This window comes from Hylaeus anthracinus, unplaced genomic scaffold (assembly GCF_026225885.1).
Source record: "Hylaeus anthracinus isolate JK02 unplaced genomic scaffold, UHH_iyHylAnth1.0_haploid 12000, whole genome shotgun sequence".
In the NCBI taxonomy this organism is placed as follows: domain Eukaryota; kingdom Metazoa; phylum Arthropoda; class Insecta; order Hymenoptera; family Colletidae; genus Hylaeus; species Hylaeus anthracinus.
Genome location: NW_026534347.1, coordinates 581,032 through 594,760, shown reverse-complemented (window position 1 = coordinate 594,760; position 13,729 = coordinate 581,032). Strand labels below are relative to the sequence as shown.

The 13,729-nt window shown below is 46.1% G+C and overlaps 1 protein-coding gene across 17 annotated transcripts in view; it reads left to right on the top strand.

Moving 5' to 3' along the window:
* LOC128890487 (protein muscleblind) overlaps positions 1-13,729 on the top strand; it is a 281,109-nt gene that overhangs the window by 224,112 nt on the left and 43,268 nt on the right. The gene's annotated exons all lie outside the window — the stretch shown is intronic.

The window sequence follows — 13,729 nt, the reverse complement described above, 5'->3', positions numbered from 1 at the left end:
CTCCCTTCGAGATCCTGTTTGCTTCGTATCGCTTACGTTAAACAAACCCCGGTGCACTGCTTCATACCCAGCCGCTCCTAAATATCGCTTGGACGTCTCCCGTGTACGGTGAATTAAGCTCGGTGAATCGATCAAAGATCTACTTCGTTGCCCTTACGCTTAGAAATCGAATAGCGCGTTGCTTTTACCGCGTCATCGAGTTACGCGTTATAAGCTGACACGAGTATTTGCAATTTTCCAACGCAAACTTGTTTGTTATACAGAATTAGAGATCTGCTTTCGTGGCAGGTTCGTATTAGCCTTCGCATTATTCATGCATGAAAGTTCGTGGTTTATCAAAAATGCAGAGGTTCGCCGACTCAAATGTATTTCCACTCATTACCTTTGTTAATCATTTAATTACCGCGACCGTTATCACCGAACAGTTCGTATTATTCATGCGGCAGATCCTATTGTACACGTGTTTCGTTTCACGGAATTTGATTCAGTAATGAGTTTCATTTTTAACATATCGAACACCGCCCGTAATCTGGTTATTTTGCGAAGTATTCGCTATTAAAATCGATTTCTACCGATGGGTTAATTTCTTAATAAATTGAGAGGACGCGATAAGGGTATACGATAAATAGATTAATCGATTCATTTTTTATGCGATCATATTAAATTCCCCTTTTGGTCGGATGCGATGCATCCGCTAACCCAATTACTGGGATTTATTCTGCTCTCTTCTGGCTAATAAAACTGGCAATGACATTGGCTAACAAGGTGACCCTTAGCGCGATAGAAGATGGTTCCCATAAAGCATCGCTGACTCTCGCAGAGTCCCCCTTATGGAGTCCATCGCACAAACTCATCTACTCGAGACAATCTTACGTTCGTACATTTTCCTAAAGGGAAAGTTTGCGTCCTAGTCAATTGATTTTCCAAGCCCAAGAAACTGTTAATCGCAGCTGAATCTCATCGTTTACCTAGTATATAAAATCTTTAAATAAAATGAAACGAAACGAAACGAAACGATACATCGAGTCAAAATTGAATCATGCATTTACATGCAATCCATGTTACACTTTAATTTGTGCTATCATTGTCCATATTATTTTTTTCCGATAAATCGCTCGGTAGAGCGAATATTTTGTCCGCCCTATTAATTCGGATAATTGAAATCCTTTCGTATTACAATCAAATCGATGTCGAGCGGCTTTTTATATCGGTATTACATTTATTGCTTCGATAAACCGATCCCTTGGATTATTATATTAATTCGTTGGCATTGTTAAACTAAAATCAATTGATCTTCTTTCCTCGAATGAAATTACCTTCTTCGATGATTTACGTCATCGCAGAAATGAAAACTTCTATTGTTTGGTTTCACAAGAATTAATCCGAACACCATCGGACGACTTCTGCGCGAACACGATAAAATTAAATTTTCATATTTCCGTGCAATTTCATATTTATAACGAAAGTTGGTTCTTCGGCGTTTTACCTCGAAGCTAAACCGTAGGGAGATCGTTAAATTTTCTAACGTTCCTTCTAATTAAGAATATTTTGCGAAATGTTCGAACGCTAGGGCATATCCGATTATTCGGACAGCTACCCTATACGGCTGCGATAAGGTCTTGAAATCGTTGGTTGCGATAAACATGGCAAAATTTGTTGCACATCCGTTTTAGGTTGGGTAATCCAGATGGAAAGTAGATGACGAACAGCCGCCCCTTCGATTGCTTTTTTAGGCGATGTATCCACGTGGCCGTGCGCCGATATAGAATCGAGGATTAAATCAATGTACCGTGCATGCGATATGAGCCCACCGGAACGTATGTAATGCGTTCATGAACGCTGGCAAACCAACGGCGCGGATCCCGTAGATTTCAAAATTTGTTTTGTCGTGGACGCCCGCCAGAAATATGCTGCTCGTTGGCCGCGATAATGAAGAGGGAATTACACGAGGCAGTTACTTTAATTCACGGCTATTAAAGCCTAAAAGGTATTTATTATTATTATTTATCGTTCCAGTCGTGGAAAACTGTTATTTCGAACGCCATCGATCGAGGGAAGTTTGCGTACGCGACAAATAATTTGAAAATTGTTTGTTGTACATTTTTGTACACCTCTGTGTTTTTGTATAATATTCGTAACGGTAATTATCGGAAAATAATACGATACGTTAATTCGTATAAATTTTAGCGTCGTCGACGGATAGGAAAAACATTTTGAATCGAACCGACGATGAACAATATTTCAGATTCAATCGCGATATTTGCGGTTATCCTATCGGCCTGTTGCATTGTGATTTACATAAATGTGAAACAATACAGCTTCCGTCGTCTGCTACATTTATAAATTTACCACAATACGTATAAATGGTTCGACTCGCGACTCGATTGGTTGAAATGTTATCGACCGTATCTGAGAACCACATTTTGTTGCGTATAAAGTGAAATTAATGTTACGCAATTAGCAACGCTTTATAACGTTATTCGATTACTTTATTATGCAACGGGCACAATTGTAATCGAAGTGGAACGATTTCGATCTTTCACCTGAGAAACAAACGTGCTCTTGAGTCGTTGGATATCATAGAAATATGAAACGGATTCTACGTTTGACACGTTGAACTCGTACTCGTAAAAAATTTAGCCCCGGAATTCCTAGCCTAAGCAAATGCCCGGTCCGTTTGGAACACGAGTGCAAAGGATGAAATCGCTCTGTCGGAAGAGGGCAAAGAGAGCAGGGTAATAATTATCGTGGCACGTCGAGCCCGATTTGAATCAGAGCTCTTCGAGACTCGGGGGCTTGGTGGTTTACCTTTGGTACATCGTGTCTATTTTATCCTACACGTACAGAGGGCCACCGAAGCCCTTTGATGTTCGGCAAGACTCTTAGCACCGAGGATGATGGAGGGCTCGATGAAACGTTGACGAAAGTTGGCGGAAGAGAGACCAAGTCAAAAAGAGGAATCGACAACGCCAAGGAGAAAAAGAACGAAACGTACGAGAAAACAGGGCGCTACGTGCTCTAGCGCTTCCTTTTTCGATCACTTAGGACTTGGAAAATTTTCTTCGCCTTTAAGCCAGCTATCTCTGTTCTCCCGCGTCTTCTTCATCGCTGTCCGCTCTCCTTTGTTCCTTTCTTTATGTGTTTTCCTCTTTTTACCCTGCAGTCGGTCCGACCTGACTCCGCAGCCCTCCGGCTCCTTTCTTCTCGCGGAGGATCATCGCGTAGAGCCGGTTCCTTTGAACCTCCTAATTCACTAAATTGTTATTCTATAAAAGACGAACTTCCGCCTTCCTTTGCGTCTACTTTGCCGGTTGCATCGCGAGGGTGAAAAAGAATTCTTGATGACGCCCCAGGAGCTAAACTGCGACGTTCGTCTAAGCTTTCCTGAGGTCGAACGTCTTCCCGCGACTTTTCCCGAGGCAGCCTTTGATGTACACGCGAACTACGTATTTCCACGTCAAACGTTGCGTTCCCACCCACCTCTTATTTTTGCGTCGAAAACCATTCTCGTGATGCTATTCATATTCGAACCACGGGTCGCATTTTCGGAAAACACATTCGCCGCCTTTTCGTCTAAAAGATGACGAGATCTGCAGGGCTCCAAACATTTCGAAAAACCTCGAAGAGTGATAAACCGATAGAAGATTTCGCACGAGGAGGGCAGCATCTCGCTCCTCGAGCTGTATTTGTCGAAGCGAAGAAGCGCGTCAAGTTTTTCGGTTAGCCGGATGGCCATTTGCGGTGACGGAAATCGGTACATTTCCGAGCAAACTTTGATTGTTATCGGGCTTGTAGTAGAAGGAGGTGAAGTGGCGGGGATTGAAATCGGCAGTGTCGAGAAGGGAGAGGATTAAGAGAGGCCCCGCGGTAGAGGGAGTTGAACGAGCCAAGCGACGCCTATTAATTCGTTTAATTGTGCTGACGAATCAAACACTAAGAACTCAAATTTCTCTCTTTCTCCGTCTGCGCCGCGCCGCGCCGCGCTGCGCCGTCGAGTTTCTCTTTCTTCCTCGCTCCTGTACAAATTATCACGACTCCTCGAGCTAACGGTTAACGGGCGAGGCTGGTGTACGAGCTCGCGGCAGAAACGGAGGAGGGCAAGCAACGCGGAGACAGCCAAAGCTGGTGAATGGAAGAGACAGAGAGAGAATCGGGGGTTGGCAGCCCTTAGCTCGAGTGGCAAGGCCAGGTCCGCACGCTGCACTAGACTCTAGGGTGCTTCAACGTCCCGAAGTCGAAGAGGCGTTCATTAAACGATAACTCACACTCGGAGAAATGTCTTGTTAAATCGTCGATCCACCGACAATCACGGGCACTGGTGTGTATATAGTTCAAGATCGGCTCAAAGACGCACGGCACGCGGTGAATTCCGTCCCATTTCGAACGGGTCATTGAGATCCCGAACAGGTTTGCGCGCGTGCTTTTCCCGCATAATTATTCGCCTCCGTTTTCCACGCCAGCCCGGGGAAAATGGATTCGCACGATTCGTCCTGCTACGAAACCGGAATTTAATCTGTCGCTGTAATAAGACCAAGACGCTCGTGAATTATCTTCGATAAGGTAGGTATGGTCTGGCTATCGAGGATGTCGGTTATTTTCTACGATAGCAATTTTCATCGAGAAAAGTCTCTACGATTAAATCTCTTCGTATAAAAGTATTTTGTATTTTCACGCACGAACACCCTTGACCGATCGATAATATTTCCGCGGAAAAACACGAGTACACTCGTACCTGGTCAACAACGTCTTAATACTAATACTTCCGGTCTTGATTTCACGCGCGAAGGTGCGACAGTCGCTTGGCGCTGCCATGCAGGTTGCACCGGTTGTTCGATGACGTTTTCGATGCAATTACGCCACGTCACTGGGCTGTCCATCAAAGCTAGTATACGCGCTTAACTAGTATTTACAATCGTATATTATTAGCGACGTATGCGGCCTGCCCGGTTGAACACCGTGAAATATGCCACTCGAATATGCCTGATTTGCAATTATCCGGAAATATATTCCGCTAGTCCATTCGCGGATCGCGGATCGCGGATCGCGGATCGCGGATCGAGACTCATCGGTGCCCGAACCAGGAAGGTAATCTAATTTCAGTAGGGAACCCTCTGATTGGTTTGCAGTGTAAAATGACGACTACAGCTACGGAATGTTGAGTTTTTCAAAAGCTCGACGATCACGTTTCCATCGAAGAAAGGGTGCGCCGCGTCACTGCAAGTGTGAATAGAAACTGCCTAGATAATTCATGTTTTGAACGCGACAACTCCAGCATCGGGTAGGGTAAACGTAGTTAAGAATTTCTCAAACAGGGACGGGTGTCTGCGATGTAGACACCGCGGATACCCGGAACTAATATAAGCGATGCGACTCTCTATATAGACTCAATCTAATAGAGTTCGTGATCTACATAGCAGATCGCCCAGCATCGGAATTAACTTTTACGCATTAATATGTACCGTGCGGAACCGGAGCCTCCCACGGACGCAGGCTACGGGACGTCGCGGGTTTCCGTCGCGAAATTTGTCAGGATAATGAGGGACCCGAGCAACTTGTTCTCTAATTTAGTTGGAAAGTGTTGCGTCCTTGCAAGAGTGTCGTTAATAATTCCGCGTCGTTATCCGTGACGCATCTCGCGCCCGCCGAAATACAACTTCCAAGACACCGGGAATGCTTTTGCATATTGCGCGCACGTAACGGAGCGACGCCGACGCTCCCCGCATGACTGCGGGAATATGATACCACTCAAAATTCCGTCGCGACCAAGATTTCACTCCACGATCTTTCGCAACGTTCGCTGATATTCTTCGGGATTCTGCGAGCCTCGATCCAGGGGATATTGCGACCGTCCGTGGGAAGGCTCTTTCCGTCGTCGAATAATCATCGCCAAGAGTATAGCCGACCTTTCGAACGGTATTCGATGACACTCCCTTCAAGTAGATACTCGATCATTGAGTACAGCTAAACAAGTTAACTAAAATTCGTGGATTTAGATGGACGACGGTTCTCGCCATGCTTCCGTAGTCTTACCTCTTGTAAACAGTATCTGATAACACTTGGCAAGAGTACGTACTTAACCATCGGGTTAACCATATAAAACCAAGAGCGGCACCGGTAATACCACGCGAAAGCTTGATTTCAATTAGTCGAAAAACAACCCTGTGAAAGTCGAAAAGTACAATGCACGGTTGGGCACGTAAGACAAAAGAACGTTTTGCGGTTCCGATAAATATCTCCAGAGGTCCAAGGAAAGGTAGAGAGAAAAAGAGGGCGTAAGAAAGAACGAAGGGAAAAACGGAATTCCCTTTACACCGAGGGTAACCACTGACTCAGCTGGGCTTTCACGTCCTCGACATAATGAAACGGGACCCCTGATGTCATTTGGCCTGGCTTTCTCTCGGCGTCGGCGTCGTGGAGGTTTTCTAAGACGACGAAGATTTGTACACGTGGAGAAACGCACGTAGCGCGGGCCGGCACTTTTCGAATTAACCAGGTTGCTCGTCTTAGCTAAAACTCCGAGTCCGTGAGAAGCCTGAGAGAGGTCAAAGGAGGTTGGCCAGGAAGAGACCGGGGGTGTGGGTTGGTGGAAGAGGGACTTGTCGGTAGTTGTAGCCGCAATTCTAGGACCAGAGCGTGACAAACTCGCTCGGATACGTATGAAACTTGGCCCGTGACACCCCCTACTCCTCTCGACCACTTTATCCCTCCGTTCCGGTGCTCTTTGCAAAACCATATAGGCATCCAGCTGTTGCCTGTTCGTCGTGCCCCGTTGCGAAATCCTGCAAAAAGTTTCTCGTCCTGCCCGGTTGTTTTTTCTTCGTTGGCCAAATTTCAGAGTTCCACCTCCACGGCGTGCGAGCATTCTCTCGCAATGATTCGCGCTCGAGTTTGGCTCGGAAGGCTAAAGTTTTTTTGCCATTTTTTTTACTTTCGATGGAAAGTATAGAGCCGATTCGAGGCCCTGGTACAGATTCGATAATCGGGTCACGGTATAAACATAAACCCAAAAGTTGTGTACTCGGGGGAAAAAATCTGACGTGCTCGTTAGGAATGTCTAGAGCGACGTAAACACGAGATGGAAGGAAACGATATTAGTCGATACGAGATGAGATTCGGAAATACGTGGGGTCGTGCAATGCGGTGGGATCGACGAACAAACTTTTCTCGTTTATCCTAAAATTTCTGCCGATCGTGAGTTAACCGGCGGGCGCGTGTACACTTGTACATGTAGATGCCGTAACGTCGATCGGGGAACAACGCCATGTTTTTCTACTCCCCTAAGTAATCCAGATAACAAAGTTCCTCTCAATCTGGCCTATCATCGCGCCAATATCCGCTGGCTGCGTCCCGCGCTGCCGTCTCGATATTTCCTTCGACGAGGAACCTCCGCTGTTGATCGTATTACTCGCTCCCTAGAAAGGATATTGCGAAATAGAAAGCCTCCTCGGTAACTCTCCTCCATATACGATTAGTTCTCTATACGCGTACGCAATTAACGCTGCTTGACGCAGGTCAATGCATTTTCTTCGATCTATCCTCTCATCCATCTTGCGTGCGATTACGTTACCCCATAGGCCTGTCCAACTCTTTTCGAAGCTGTAAGTAGGATAATACCAGAGAGACGAGCCAGTGGGGGACGGTAACTTTGCCATGGTAATTTAGAGAGACAAGATGAAATAGTATCGGCGCGTAACGACCGCGTTTTACGTAGTTACGGAACTAATGCCGCAGATTTCCTTCGACGTCTGACCATTTTTCTTCGCTTCTGAAAAATTGAACCGATCCGTGTACTTTCTAGCCCAAGTTTTTCCCGTCGAAACGACGCGGTGTTCCACGTGCATTCCTTTCCCAATTCTTAAGCAACTCGTTTGTCTCGGCAACGATAATTTCCAGCTGGAAGTTCAAAGGATCGAAGATTAGACCACCCGTAACCATCGACCAAACGTTTCACGAAATTGTAAAACTTTGTGATACTTTGCCAAGTATCGAAGGCAACGAACAGGCTCAAATAACGGACATCGCGTTAACGTATTAAGCTATCAAGCCCGTCGACGAATACTTTCCTTCCGCAAGGTGAGACCCGAAATGGCTACAGCCTACAACTCGAACGGATCCTGGATAAACTACGACCCCCGGTTGACCCGATTCGATTAGAATCGTCGACGTTTCGAGCCCCCCCCCCTCTCTCTCTCTCTCTCTCTCTATCCCTCTCTGTCTGCCTTCCCCGGTACACAATCTGGCTGATTCTTACGCGAGTTAACACGGCTAATTCGACGCTACGAGCAGAGACGGCTGGGATATCGCTGCGAAACAAGCGTGTTTAAACGTAGCCACGAGGCTAATGTCGTAGGTACTTCCCCCCGACGAAATTAAGGGACATCGTGTGCCGCTTGGCGCCATACGACACCGTTCCATGGGAAAATCGATATGCAAATCTACGCGCAAATCCTAGTAATCTTGCTCACCCGGCCTGCAGCCCTTGCAACGGCTGTGTGCTTTCGTACGTCTCCCATTTCCCGTGCCTCCTCTGTTCGCTTCGCGTTCTCTGTCCCTCCGAGTTTCGTGTGTGCCTCCTCTTCTCTCTTCATTTTCTCTCTATCATCCTGTCTCCGACGTTTTTGCTCTTTCCGCGACGCCCGATCTTCCGCTTTTGGCGATGCATGGTTTCTCTCTCACGGCTCAGAGACGTGAAACGCAAAAGAGCAAGAAGAGAGCCAGAGGGTTGGGCGAGAGAGGTTATAAAGCGGGGTTAGCCCGGGTCTGAAGGATCGTGTTCGTCGGCCACCTTCGACGACAGGGCTTTATCGAGGTGAAAAAGGTTGCTCGACATCGACCTCTTGCCGCCATCAACTGAGCATCCTCCTCCTTCCTTCTACTTCGGCCATCTTCCGCCTCCTTCTTCGTTTTCTTCTTCGATGTTCTTTGATATCGACACTCTCTCGCGAATGATTTCGTGGCGGTTTTTAACACCGAAAGTGAAACCGACGAACGGGAACGCGTTATTGTATTTTCTTTTCTCCTTGCGCGAACCTGGATCGCTACGTTGACCTCGGTCTTTTCAAGTTTTTACGGTTTAATTTCGCTGTTTGTCGAGCACTCTGTCTCTCTGCTCGCGATATAGTTTAAAGCAATGATGTACAACTTTTTCTTGGTGCAGACGACACGTTCCAATAGCCTAGCTCTGACCATGGACTATACTACTTATTCCCCGGTCTGACCGTGGAGCATACTATTTATTCCCAAACTAAGTAAGCAGGGAGACTTGGAAGAACTTGAAAACTGTAAACGGTTGATTTTGGTCAATGTATCTCGGTTATTTCCGTTCCAAGGCCTCGCTTCAACGCTAACATGTGTTCCAAGAACGATATGTTAGTTAGATGGCAGTAGACTTTTTCCACGCTTCAAAGAAAGCTACGGTCGTAAAATGGATTCAGGAGCTTACAGCTGGACATTTCGAGATGATATATGTTGGCGAAATATCGTGCAGACTACTGGCAATAATGCCGACACGACGCACATTCCATACACTCGAAGTGGGACACTTCACTTGTAACCTAACGTACGCAATTGTCGGACACACCTGCGACATTCTCCTTTCCGCGAGGTTACAAGTTGCAGTTTTCTTGACACCAACTTCCGACGTGGTATGAAATTTTATCGGTATATCGTAACGCTTCGTTACGTACTAGAGAATGGCTGCGTTGTAACGACAAGGTGCGCACGGCACAGCAACACTGTTGTGTTTTACAACTTTGTTTCATACCTAGCGTAACGATTTTATACATAAGGTATAGCCGCGTCTCTGGAACCGAAGTAAATTCGGAACCGAGTGAGGATAAAGGAGAATTTATAGAAACGTACGTTCCGTTTGATTTTGTGCTCCGGTTGCAGCCATTAGTGTGTTTCGAAAATGCTTTCGACAAACACAGCCGGTGCGCCGATTTTTATAAAACTTTTCGTGTTACATGAAAATTGAACGTTTTTTTCTGTTTATTCTCGCGTTTCGAACGCGCGCACCCAACGTTTCGTTTGGCTTACTTTTAAGTCCACGATACGTGAATCGTTCGAACACGTGTCCACCCACGTTACGATTCCTTTCTCCAAAGTATCGTTCGTTGCAGTACAATTTGTTCGAGCTTCGTGATCGTTCACACATTTCCCAGATAGGCATCTGAACGGAGGAAAGAAACGGCAACAGTTCTTTTCGCCCCGTGAAAGGTCAGAACAACAGGAAGGGAGACAATCAATCTTGATCCCAATTATCGCGTCGTTCAGCAACTGTAATTGAGTCGGTCGCCAGCCCCTTTCTCCCGCTCCCACCTCGTTGTTCCTGGTAATGTCGGAAAGTCGAAACAATGAAGGTGGGAGTTCCTTGGCTGCGTTCGTGAGAGTGGAAACATTTTTTGCCCTTGGCACACCTGCTCGCCTCGGCCCAATGATTTATCAACGAACGAATGGCCACCGGTTAAACGTTATTTGTCGGCACCCTTCGATTTAGGCTGTACGTTTCCTTTTCTATTCTCTCAGTTTTATCCTGTAAGCACCCTGGTACCGTTTCTTCGCGCAGTTTGCCTTTAAACGGTAAAGCAACGAATCGATAAATAAAATAAACGATACCTTGTTTCAGACGAAACGGCGCTGCCAGATTATAATCTTTACTTTCCGCTGTATGCGTGAGGTACCGAACTTAATAATAAACAGAGGAACGCATTATCGTCGAGATGCAAATAACCGTAGTTCCGTGGAATTTAAGGTAGCGTATATTTTAGGCGACGCTAACTGGCGAGCGTAGTATTAAAGTTGATTTAAAGGGACTACTGATAAGAAGCAGCATTCTCCAGAGAGCCATGCGAAATGTTCCCCTCTAATTTTAATGAAACTTTAATGATATTTAGAGGACCTCCGGAGAGAGGAGAGCTAGCCGCGTTATAAATCTCGCTTCTAACAACACGCTATCTCGTATTTCCTTTTCAGGTAATCATTCGCTTCTTCGGCCGACAACCGAATGAAATTTCCTTCCTAGCGATGGTAATTAAATTGTTTATGGTCGCGGTACTCTCTTTTCTCAGAATTTCCTTATTATTCCAATGATTGTTTTTAAATATGTATTTCATTTCGACAACTTATCCTTCCCTCCCTTCGTACTATATACTACTTCATCCTTAACGAATACTCTCCGTCTCTCTCACTCGTCATTTCCAGACAATCGTCACAATTTCTGCAAATACTTGCTCGCAAATTCGCTCTAGCTTGCTGACGTCGCTCGATTCGTACAGCATCGCGGAATTTCCTAATACAATTCGGAAACACGTTAATTGCACCTCGCATTGTTCGAATAAAATGATCGTACGACATGATACGTTGACTAATACCCTGAGCTGTTAAATTTTTAAAAGTAGTTTGTTCGTGACAAGAGAGTCAGACGAATCGTCAGCTGTACGAGCCCGTTGCTAGCCACGCCTGTTCCATCGTTCGGACAACTTTTCAATTCCTCGGTTACAAAATTCGACTAATTAAAATTCTCACATAGAATAGTTCCAACAACTTCAACAGTTCCAAGCTCGTAGTTTATCCTGATCCCAGTGTGTCCTACTTTGCCCGTTTATGAAAAAACTCCCTCCTGCATCGAACTTTACACACTCGGTGGTATACGCGTGTGCTCGACTGGTTGGCATCGTTGAGCCCCGTTGTTTGCCTTCTGTTCGGCTATATTGCGCCGCGATTATCCAGAACACGGATATACACCTATTCCATAAACGCGACTAATGTAGCAGCCTGCTCGCGATGCGAATACCCTTTAACGTAGGTGCGCGTCTATTGCACCGCACGCGCGCGCGCGCGCAAATTTCAACCGGAAATCTCGTCTCCGGGGCAATTAGCCAAGCTTTCGCATCTCGTGCACCGTTGACGAGGAACGAGAGCCTACCCGCTGGTGGTGTAACGAGCGTGGCGAGAACAGTGACGCAAATAGAGGGACCAGGACAGAGAGATGTACACAGGGTGTCCGATAAGGCATTCAGTAATTTCGCTAACGCGTTTATTCCAAATATAAAGGTGCACGCGTGCAAATGTTTGGAAATTCGAGAGAATAGGCCTTCGGGCTATGCGATATTTTTTGTTCGTAACGACCCGATCGACCACGTTGACGTACTTTATCGGATACTTCGCCGAACACCCTGTACAGCGAGGGGAGAGAGAAGGATGGAAATGGTAGGGCGGGAAAAGCGGAGGGGTGTGCAATTGTGCTCTCAGTGGGTCGAAAGTTTCTCGCTGGCGGGTACACATTATTCCTCGAAACTCTCGAATGTGCTTAATTAGGCGATATTTGAGGAGGCATCCCTTCACCGCGGAGTCCTCCACCCCTAGGTCGGCTTTACTCTCGCAAGCTGCTATTACGGAAAGCCACTGGATTTCCGTAAGAAAGCATGGATGCCCACCGGCTGCCGCTATCAACCTTCACCTTCTACGTCGTAGACGTCTTACCTGAACTAATATTGTTAGGGTCTAATTAGTACCATCCTGACACTACCCTGACCTTCTTCTATCCTCCTCCCCGGTTCTATCCTTCCTGGCTCTGTGTCTCTCCGTTCTAATCCGACCTTCAGTTCTGCCCCGTTCTCTGTGTGTACGCCTCGTGTTCTCCAAGTCCTTTCCTTCCTTCCTCCTCTTCTCGACGTTTATACGCTACTATTGGACCGTTCCTTGCGTTGGCCCTTCTCTTGCAACCTGCGTAGGCTGGGTATATCCACTTTCCGCTGGATCCGTGAATTCTGGTACGCCTCGTTTCAACAGCCGCAGGAGACGCATAAGTGCCAGGCGGCGCGCGGACGCACAGCGGGATATTTCAGCGATCTCGCGGGACAAACGTTAATTTTCCAAGTGTTCTAAATGTGTTTATGGATATTATACATCAATAATAGAATGTCCTTTTTTGAAGAAGAACGCGTATTATATCGCTGCCATTTTCATTGCAACGATACGCAACTACGAGACTGTGTATAAACTAACGAGTCGGTGAAATGCAAAAAGAAAATAATATATCGATTGGTAAGCTCGCGACTCTGAACTTTACGAATAGTATTTGGTTCGTGTTATTTGTTTCGTCTAAAGGATGACGAGATGGAAAGAGTTAAGCTGTTCTGGAATCGTGCCATTATTTAAAGCAAAGGCTTGCGGAGTTAGTCCGCTTTAACTCCCGTAACGTCGTATTATAGTTACTCGCAGATTTGATCAAACGAAACTGGTGTATGCGTTTATCCAGATTACGTGGTCATTTTGTGTTGGAATTAGCGAGAGCAGATAACGGGAATTCGGTATTTCACGATCCGATCATTATACGAAGCGTTAATAAATGTTGTATTTCTTAAAGCGTATAAATTCTCGTATCAGGCACACGAATTCGATACGCGTTTCAAAAAGCCAACATTTGCGAAAAAGCTTTTTCCAGTTTCGCCACGTTCTGGTGTCAAACTCCTCACCAAATTTTTATCATCGATCCTCGCGAAGAAAAACGACACGATTAGTTTGAAACTGGTACAGTCCCAACATGCAACGCGAAAAGATATTATTTTGGGCAGCAACGAGAATCTGCGTCGATCGCAACACCATCTTCCAGATTCACTTTCGGATGACGCGCAGAACGCGGAGAAATATTCCGTTGTTTTTCACCGTGCTCGCTATTCAAGATTGCGTAGACGGCAGCCACGCGAACATAACGACACGACGCGCA